This window comes from Spermophilus citellus (genome assembly GCF_964194105.1).
Source record: "Spermophilus citellus genome assembly, chromosome: 6".
NCBI classification, from domain to species: domain Eukaryota; kingdom Metazoa; phylum Chordata; class Mammalia; order Rodentia; family Sciuridae; genus Spermophilus; species Spermophilus citellus.
The window spans coordinates 66,651,703-66,662,938 of record NC_138187.1 but is presented as its reverse complement, the minus strand read 5'-3'; the positions used below and the strand labels follow the sequence as shown (position 1 = coordinate 66,662,938).

Genomic DNA, 11,236 nt, shown 5'->3' with positions numbered 1-11,236 from the left:
TGGTACAAGCACCAAAACATACTGGTAGACCAATGGTACAGAATAGGGGACACAGAGACTAACCCACAAAATTCAATTATCTTATATTAGACAAAGTTGCCAAAAACATGTACTGGAGAAAAGATAGCATCTTCAACAAATAGTACTGGAAAAACTGGAAATATATATGTAACAAAATGAAATTAAATCCCTATCTCTCACCATGCACAAAACTTAACTCAGAATGGATCAAGGACCTAGGAATTAAACCAGAGACTCTGTGTCTAATAGAAGAAAAAGTAAGCCCTAATCTTCATCATGTGGGATTAGGCTCCAACTTCCTTAATAAGACTCCTATAATGAAAGAATTAAAACCAAGAATCAATAAATGGGATGGAATCAAACTAAAAAGTTTCTTCTCAGCAAAAGAAACAATCTGTGAGGTGAACAGAGAGCCTACATCCTGGGAGCAAATTTTTACCCCTCACACATCAGATAGAACACTAATCTCTAAAGTATATAAAGAATTCAAAAAACTAAGTACCAAAAAACAAATAACCAAATCAACAAATGGGCCAAGGACCTCAACAGACACTTCTCAGAAAAGGATATACAATCAATCAACAAATATATGAAAATATTCAACATCTCTAGCAATCAATGAAACGCAAATCAAAATTACTCCAAGATATCATCTCACTCCAGTTAGAATGGCAGCTATTATGAAGACAAACAACAATAAGTGTTGGCGAGGATGTGAGGGAAAAGGTACATTCATACATTGCTGGTGGGACTGCAAATTGGTGTAGCCAATATGGAAAGCACTATGGAGATTTCTTGGAAATTTGGGAATGGAACCACCATTTGACCCAGCTATCCCTCTCCTCAGACTATATCCAAAGGACTTAAAACAGCATACTACAGGGACACAGCCACATCAATGTTTATAACAGCACAATTCACAATAGCTAAACTGTGGAGCTAACCTAGATGCCCTTCAGTGGATGAATGGATAAAAACATGTGGCGTATATACACAATGCAATTTTACTCGGCAATAAAAGAGAATAAAATCATGGCATTTGCAGGTAAATGGATGGCGTTGGAGAAGATAATGCTAAGTGAAATTAGCCAATCCCCCAAAATCAAAAGCCAAATGTTTTCTCTGATATAAGGAGGCTTACTCATAGTGGGGTAGGGAGGGGGAGCATGGGAGAAATAGACGAATTCTAGATTGGGAAGAGGGGTAGGAGGGAAAGGAGGGGGCAGGGGATTAGCAAGGATGGTGGAATGTGATGGACATCATTATCCAAAGTACGTGTATGAAGACACGAATTGGGTGTCAACATACTTTATATACAAACAAAGATATGAAAAATTGTGGTATATATGTGTAATAAGAATTGTGATGCATTCCGCTGTCATGTATTTTAAAAAAATAAAATCAATTTTAAAAAAAGAATGTGCTGTGGAAACACAACAGAAAGGCACTATACCTGACCTTGGGGAGGAGCAAACACTTCCAAGTAGTGCCTGTGGTTAAGCAAAGCTCTAAAGGAAAAGTAGAAGATGATTAAGAGACCTAAGAGGGAAGAGAAGGTAAGGAGACAGGACAAAATACTCTGTGCAGAAGAAAAAGAATGGGCCAAAGTCTGCGAGAATCATGAAGATTTAGTTCAGAGAAATATGATTATTTCATAAATGGAGCAATAACACAGTAATAATACAATGATGGTGGAAGAGGAGGACAGGTGGAGACCAGAGCATGAAAGACCTTATCTGCCATGCTAAGTAGTAGTCTGAATGGAATTGGCACCTGTTGAAGGATGTACCCTACATATCATGTTTCTATTAGAGCAACCACCTACAGGTGCTTCATATACTTTATCTAAGCATCTAAGCTTAATCCTGAACCAGTTGGTATGCCCCCAATCATTTGGCCAGCTTTACTCTCGAATCTTTCCACAATTAACCTGAGCTGTGTCTAGAACAAGAGCAGGTTGCATCCTCTGTTTGTACCATTGCCCAATTTGTTTTGCCTTGGTTTGAGATGTATACTGCTCCTCAATATCTGTGTTCCATCTGGGCCCCCCATATACTGCTGACTCTCCTATCTTATATAATTTTCATGGAAATATCTATTTTTCTCTATTTTAAGTCAAACTAAGGTTTGACTTAAAATATATATGAACTCCATCATTAACTCAACAAATACTTAAGAAACTATATACTAGGAAATATTCCAAGCAATATAGTAATGACCCAAAAGTCTCTACCTTTATGGAAGGACATTTTAGAGGAAGAATACAAAAAAATAAACAATATACCACACGATTGTTATGTAGAAAATTGCTATAATGATTATTATGTAGAAAACTTAAGGGGCTCTCTGGAGAGTGTCATTTTATGTAGGATATACATACTCATACAGACACACATATATACACAAATACATATATGCATGCATATACATGCATACATTTATACATATATGCATGTATATACATACATGTATAAACATACACAAAAATATAGGTACAGACTGTACAAGTTTTTTTACTCTGAGTATGTATCAATAAGTTCTTTAATGACTTCAGAATTCAAAAATTAGAGAATTCATATAAATAGTTTGAAATCATACTTAAGTAATGTCACAAGTTTCAGGACTCAGAAATTTTTCTGATTTTTAGTTTATCAAATTCAATGTGTAATTTTATTTTTAGCCTTACTGTGTGATAAATGTGATTTTGTAATAATCTAACTTATAGTCTGATTGCTCCTGGTTTAAAATAATGTGATTCAGTATATACCTAAATTAACATTTTGCTTTAAGAAAAGAATAAATGCTTTCCTATTTGTATTTTATCTTAGTTACTCATTTGGAATTGGAAGGACATTATTGTCATAATCTTGTGTGCATAGTAAGTATTTTGACATAAATTAATAGAAGTTCTATATTACATGCTGAATAAGAGATTTAAAAAGGGAATGGGGGAGCACTGTTTAAATATATTGCAGTTGAGATTTTCCAGAATTGTAAGATGGTATGAATCCTCATATTAAAATTACAGTAGTAAAATGCAGAATGACTAAGTTTATAGCATAGCGAAACGGAATATAAGGAACAAGCAGAAAAATCTTAAAATCTATCAGAGACAAAAATAAAGATTCTATGCAAAGGGGCCCTCAATAGATTGTCCTCAGACTTGTCATTATTTCAATAGATGGAAGAGGACAGTAATGTGCTCAAGAACTCAGAGAAATTAACTTCAATTTAAAATTCGATACCCATCAAAACTACAAAACAAAGACATTTTCATAATTACACAGACTTAAATGATTAGCCAATCACAGGTTCTCACTGGAGAATTATTTTAAAATAGGAGGAAGCTAGAGAGAAAGTATGGAATCTAAGATTACAGTGAACATAGATATCAATAGAAATAAAAATCTATTAACTACTGTTATATAATTTTTGGTGTAATACTACCTTTAATCTGAATGATCAAATTGATAAAAACTATAACTCTAAATAACAATTTGAAATGCTTAACAGGAAGAGGTTAAAATGCTGAACAATTTTAAATTTTGCTTAAAAATTTATAGGTAGGAATTTATGTTAAGATTTAATTGTGATCGCAAAAAATAATAATAATAATAACATCTAGGAGACAGTGGTGATGCAGTGAGAGGAAGGCAGGACCCACACAGGTCTCTGTCCACTGGCTTGGGTTAGAGGCTTAGGAGCGGGGCCAGCAGCCTGAATTAGCCAATGGGGAGGAATCAGCTGGAAATTTAAAATTTTTTTGAGGCAAAATTGATTTCTATCTTGGATTTGTCACCCTCTACTCCTATTGTTCCTGTTCAGATCTCAAATAATTCAGATCTTCAGACAGCATCCTCAAATTCAGGATGGCTGATACATGAAGGGAAAATGAAAGGCTGTAGGAAGAGCACAGAACCCTCTGGTCCAGGCTCTGAGAGCAAAACATACTCTGACTGCCCTCCAAGATCCTGCATATGAGTACGTACAGTGTGTCCCATTGCCAGCTCTGCTGCTAAGAATAAGGAGAACATGAATCCTTCAAATCTGATGCCACCACCTAACCAAACACCGGCTCCAGATCAGCCCTTTGCATTGTCTACTGCCAGAGAGGAGTCATCCACTCCACGAGCAGATTTAGAGAAAACACGGGTTTATCCTTCCTAACTGATGCTCTGGAATGAAAAGTTTAGGAAAGGGTGGAAGTGGAAGGATGAGGATACTAATCAGAAAAATATGTGTAATACCATCAGAATTCACAGTCAGAACAATGCACAGGCGTGGAGAGAGATTTTGAAGTATCCTTGTGGTCCATTGTTATCTGATTTGAAGGGAAAGCAAAAGACTATTCACCAAAGGCAAGAATTCGTTCCTGGGTGGAGTATGAGTTGCCTTTCGACAGGCATGATTGGATCATCAACGTTTTTGGCATACAAGTTACATATGGTATTGAGTAGTACCAGGGGAGCAAAGTCATTAAGGACTACCCGTTCACTGTCCTGGATGGCCACCCCACCTTGGATTTGCTTTCAGAAGTAAAGGACAGAATGAAGGTTCACTGGGCATCATAAGCACTGTTTTGTTTGTTATGCAAAGTATAAACTATTTTGTTTCTGAGAGATACATTAAACCATTTTCCCAAAACTGAATTGCACTCATGATGTTACGGGAACTTCAAGTGGATAATCATGCTTCGTCCTTTACTTAATCAAGGAGCCATGCTCTGTTCAGTTTTGAGGTGCATTTTGTCTTGCAGTTTATAGCAGATTGTTTTAAGTTTTCTTCCCATTTGGTTTAAGTAAGAGGCATTCCTCAGTTTGTCCTTTAACTGCAATATTGCCTGTGCATTCATCTAGAAAACTGAGGTGAGGAAAGCTGCGTTTTTCTTATTGATTTCTCAGGAAATTTGAGAGGTAAAACCTGAAAGTCAGTGTGATGCCCGTGAGCTGTTACCTGGTCAAATCTTTTAACTAAAATAGTTTATTTTAAATAAGCAATATCTTTTTAAAAATAGATCATCATTTCTAAAATCCCTGCAATTTAGTAGTGACACTGAACAAAATGCAAAGCCATACCCTTGCACTCAGCAAGACTAAGATGTGTCTTGGCTCTCTAAATTCTCATTAATATGCATTTTTCATACTGGGAACTTGTTAAAAAAGTTTCAACTTACCATGGGATTCTGATGCATATGCTTTGAAACATATATTTTCATTTTAAAAATATTTTTCTGTTGTTCTGATATATAACTCTGCTCCCCCAAAACAGTTCTCCTCATTGTCCTTCCATTGGGAACTCCCCCACCCCCACTGGCCTAACCCAAATTTAAAAACCTGGCTCAAGACACAATATCAGTGATTATATTTTGCTGAGTATTAATATTTACAATAAGAGTATTTTTCTGAGATGTAGTATGCTTGCATCAATTCATTGTCTCAATTTTTATGTTTTAAGGAGGCTCTAAGATGGTTGTTGAAATTCTTGTATCAGTAACCCCAAAACTGGTTGTTCTAATTATATCAGCATGTTACAAATGACTGTTTTTTAAGTGTTAATAATATTAAATCATTTAATTTATCCTAAAAAAACCCACAAAAAATACAATAACAACAAAAATAATGGCATCTATTGCTTCCTAGTTGATAAGGCAAGGAGAAGAAAAAGATCAAAAACTTTTTTCAACCCAACAGAAAATAGCAAAGGAGAAAAGTGCAAGGGAAACAGTATTAAAATTGTAACTGTTAGCAATATATACAGTATGTCAGCAATCATAATAAATATGTGTGGATTAAACTAGGAGCTGGCAAAGGACCAACTTTTCTGTAAAAGTTGATTATAAATATTTTAGGCATTTTAAATCACATACAGTTTTTGCAACCCTTTAAAAATGTAAAAACCATTCTTTGCTTGCAGGCCATATAAAAATCTGGTTTCAGGCCAGATTTGGCCTATGGGAGTAATTGGTTAACCTCTGGATTAAACTTTTAAGAGACAAAAATTTCCAGGTTGATTTTTTAAAACGTGAACTATGTACTTCTCACAAAAGAAGAGGGGAAAATATATAAAAATTATAATGAAAAGTGGGAAATGATACATACGACCTTATTAACCAAAGGAAAGTTAGACATCTTGGGTTGGTTTTCCCAAAAGCACAAGTTGGGAAAACAATGCAAGGGCAGATAGTTTATTTGAAAGGTGATCCCAAGAAACACTAGCAGGGAAGTGGAGACATGATAAAAGGAAGGGAAGAAAGTCAGTTAGAGATGTGTTATCAAGCCAGCTACCACTGTGGAACACTGGGAGACTGAGTAGAACATGCCTCAGGGTTATCCACTGGCAGCCCAAGGAAGCTTGAGTGTTTATCAATCAGTTGCTTAAGTTACCTATTGTTCTCTTCTGCAATACTATAGAATATATCCTTGCCTACAAGTAATGGGTTCCAGTCATTTTTTTTCTATTATAAAACATAAAATTAATAAGCTTGATCTAATAGTTTTATATAAAAGACTATGTCTGCTCTCATAGAAAATATATATTCTTTTCAAGAACCATAAAATATCTTAAACTATTGGTCATGAATTAAATAATGAAGGAAAACAATAAGTTTTAAAGAACTGTTAACATTTAGAAACATTTTATGACAAGAGTAAGTTTAGCTTCAAATCAACCATAAAAGGTCAGGAAACATGTTTGGAAACTTCAATTGTTAAAGAAGATATCATACTAGAAATTATACTTAGCACTAAACAGCAATGAATGCACTACATAAGAAACAACTAAAGTTAGAGGTTAATTTACAACACAAAATGCCTTTTTAAGAAATAAAATATATTGCCAGGCCCAGTAGCACATACCTGTAATCCCAGTGCCTTCGGAGGCTGAGACAGGAAGATGGAGAGTTCAAAGTCAGCCTTGGCAAAAGTGAGGCACTAAGCAACTCAGTGAGACCCTGCCTCTAAATAAAATACAAAATAGGGCTGGAGATGTGGCTCAGCAGTCAAGTGCCCCTGAGTTCAATCCCTGGTACACACCTCCCCCCCCAAAAAAAAAGAAATAAAATATATTAAAAATAAGTGATTGGATTAGGAATAGAAGAGGGTATAAACAAAACCAAAACCCATTATCTGAAAAAAATGAATAAAAATGATCATGAAATTGAGAAGGAGAGAGGAGGGGTGAGAAAGGGGAGGAAATATAGAATGAATTTTTAAAAATCATGCTATGGGCATGTAAAAATATACCACAGGGAATTTCACATTTATGTATAACTAGAAAAAAACAATCAAAAATAAATCAGTAGTAGAAGGAGAATGGGGAAAAAAAGGAGGGGAAGTAAGAGGGAGGAAATGTGAACTGAAATCCAATTCTATGCATGTATGATTTCCTTGCGATATATGATACTTCAATAAAGAAGTTAAATTAATAAACCAGTAACTTGCAACAATTTTTTAAAAATCACCAAAAAAAGACAAAAAGCAACCATTTATAGTAACAGTATCCAAATAGGGGAATCTAATGGAAAAATTATGTTATATGCATTATAAATGTCCAAATGAATCTTACAATTAGTATTTCTGTAATGCATTAATAAAAACAAAAATTTACTACAGTTTTCTTTTAAGTCAAAAAAGATTACTTATGAACAAATTTAAGCCCCAGACTTAAAAATATAGATAAAATAAATTATTTATTTAAAATTTAAAATAAAATTTAAAGTTAGTGAAAAATTGGAGAACACAAATTGTCTAATAGTTGTTAAAGAAATTAAATCAGTGATTAAAACTGTCTTTTCCACCCAAAAGTTACCAGGAATTAATGATTTTACTGCCATGTTTTACTTTCAAGTTACAGATAATCTCCGACTTATATACATTATTTCAAGGAATGGGAAAATAGGAAAAGCCATATAGCTTCAAACTAAGTGTAATCTTGAGATCAGAAAAAAGATACAACTATAGACTCATTTTGTTGATAAGCCCAAATATGATCATTTTTAAAATATTCATTTTTTAGTTGTAGTTGGACAAAATACCTTTATTTTATTTATTTATTTTTATGTGGTGTTAAGGATTGAACCCAGGCCTCCCATGTGCTAGGTGAGTGCTCTACCACTGAGCCACAACCCCAGCTTTCATTATGATTTTTTAAGAAATCAATTAACTAGGGATAGAACTGAACTTTTCTTAACTAATGTTCACAGCCTAAAGTAATCATGTTTATTGGCAAGATTTCATCATCAAAGTCAAGGAGAATATATATTTTATATCACCACTGTACTCAATAATGCACTAGGGGTTCCTCTCTTAATGTACAATTGAAAAAAACAAAAACCTAAGCAGTATGAAGACTGGGAAGAAATGTGGGGCATATTTATATATACACAAAATCTAAGAGATAATATTATTTCTGGTAATGAAACAATATAAAATGTAAATATCAGTTTGTGAGGTGATTCGTATTTTTGGATATAAAGCTGAACATAATCAATAACACTCCAAACAATCAGGAAAGTAATACAAAAACCAGACTTTTTATAAAAACCACAAAAACAGTAAATCTCCTAAGGGTAAATCCAATGAAAATGTACAAGATAATTTAAAAGAATATGAAGTATCATTAAAATGAAGGAAATCCCAAATAAATGAAGAAATTCTGAATAAAAAATATGTTTTTGGATAAAAAAGCTCAGTACAGCAAATATAAACATTATCTCCAAATTGATTTGTAAATTCAATGCAATTCCATTTTAAAATCCATACGAATTTTATGTAGAACTTGAAAAATATCCTTAATATTCATGTTAGACGAAAGGACAAGAATAGCTAATTTGTTTTAAGAGTTGAACTAGGTGAAGAAGGAATCAATAATTTTTGTAAAATTACAGTAATCAATACAGTGTAATTTTGGCATTGAGACAGGCAATATGACAAGAAGAACACAATACAAATCTCAGCCCTTGGACAGAGGGAAAGTTAAGATTTATTTGTAGTATAGATCAGCAATGTAATCAAACTATGGAAGAATGATTAATTATCCATGTGAAAAAAACTATTAATTTCCACCTCATTTCCCAGACTGGATTCAAAACTAAATATGTACAGCAATATTTCAAAAAACTTTGAAAATAGCACAGGCGAACATCCTTAAGACACAAGGGTGGGCAGAGAGAAAGTTCTTAATATATGAAAGAAGTTAAGGAAAGAATTGATAAATTTAGCTTCATTAAAATGTAAAAGTAGAATTCATCCGAATTCTAGATAGGGAAGAGGGGTGGGAGAGAATGGGAGGGGGCAGGGGATTAGCAAGGGCTGTAGAATGTGATGGACATCATTATCCAAAGTACATGTATGAAGACTCGAATTGGGTGGCAACTTACTTTATATATAAACAGAGATATGAAAAACTGTGGTATATATGTGTAATAAGAATTGTAATGCAAAAAAATCCCCAAAGTACATGTATAAAGGCATGAATTGGCGTGAATATACTCTATATACAAAGATATGAAAAATTGTACTCTATACGCGTAATAAGAATCGCAGTGCATTCTGCTGTTGTGTATTTAAAAAATAAAATCAATAAAACTAAAAAAAAAAGAATGGTATGACTCTACTTTGTGTTCAACCAGAGACATGAAAAATTGTGCTCCATTTGTGTAATATGAATTGAATTGCCTTCTGCTATCATACACAACAAATTAGAATAAATAAAAAAAATTAAAAAGAAAAAATGTAAAACTATAAAAAGATACTATAAATAACATTGAGGTAAAAACATAAAGCTATTTACAATGTACATACCTGACAAAGGATTAATTGCTGATGTATATAATGACGGCCTACACATTAACAAAGAAATAGCTCAATAAAAACTAAGCAAAGTTATGTTAGATGACAGTTTATAGAAGAGAATTGCCTAAAAACTAGTAAACACATGAAAAATGGTTCAAATTTTCTGGTTGTCAGAGATATTCAAAATAATAGTAAGCTCTTACTCACATCATGAGATTAGAAAAGTGTTCAAATCCTGAAAATACCAAATGGTGTCTTCAATGTGAAGTAAGGAGAGTTCTCAAATATTTCTGCTGGAGATGTTCTTTTATACAAAATATTTGGAGAATGGTTTGACAATATCTAATAAAGACAAAACTACAGGGGCTAGAGTTCTAGCTCAGTTGTAGAGTGCTTACCTAGCACATGTGAGGCACTAGGTTTGATCCTCAGCACCACATAAAAATAAATAAATAAAATAAAGGTATTGTGTTCATCTAAAACTAAAAAATAATTTTTGAAAAGACAAAACTATGTATTGATGCACTAACATGCATCAGCATTAAGCCCTAGACAGGGATCCTTACTAGAGGAACATTTTCAGACTGTCATGCAAGGGAATTTTCATAGGAATGTTCATTGTAGTGGTTTTAGTAATGGTAAAAATCTCAAACCATTTGAATGTCAATTAATAGAAGAATACACAAACTGTGATTCATGCAAGCAAAAATGAATACTATATGACTTAAAATGAATTGGAGCCATAGGTATCAACATGGACTGACATAAAAAAATCATAATATAGAAGGGAAAAGTTGTGAAATGATATGTAAATATGATGCCATTTATATAAAGTTTATCATCTTTGAAAATGATACTGCTGCCTATTATTATGGAGATCTCCACATATGTAGTATATCTGCTCATTTTGTGTTGCTATAATAGAATACCTGATGCTGAGTAACTTATAGAATAAAGAGTTTTATTAGGCTCAGGATTCTGGTGGCCAAAGGGTGTAAACAGGACAATGCTGACATTCTGGTAAGGACCCCTTTGGCTGTGTCATAACATGGTAGAAAAGCAGAAAAGGAAACAGCTGTGTAAAGAAGAACCTGGAACAGCATCACTTTATAATAATCTGCTCTCAAGATAAGCATTAATTCTGGCTGGGGTTGTGGTTCAGTGGTAGAGTGCTTGCCTAGCATGTGTGAGGCACTGGGTTCGATACTCAGCACCACGTTAAAAAAATAAATAAATAAAGGCTTGTGTTCACCTATAACTAAAAAATAAATGTTTTTTTTTTTAAAAAAGATAAGCATTAATTCACTCATGCTCCTAGAGTGAAACCCCCTAATTACCTTTCACTGGGTCCCCCACCTCAACTCTGCTCTACAGAGGACCAAGCTTCCACCACATGAGCCTTTGGGGGACAAACCACACTTAAA

At 33.7% G+C, this 11,236-nt stretch overlaps 1 pseudogene across 1 annotated transcript; it reads left to right on the top strand.

Moving 5' to 3' along the window:
• The first annotated feature begins 1,547 nt into the window (after positions 1-1,547).
• LOC308651247 (holocytochrome c-type synthase-like) lies at positions 1,548-4,478 on the top strand (annotated as a pseudogene). Its single transcript has 2 exons — positions 1,548-1,577; positions 3,790-4,478. The product of its transcript is annotated as a holocytochrome c-type synthase-like (transcript).
• The last annotated feature ends 6,758 nt before the right edge of the window (positions 4,479-11,236 follow it).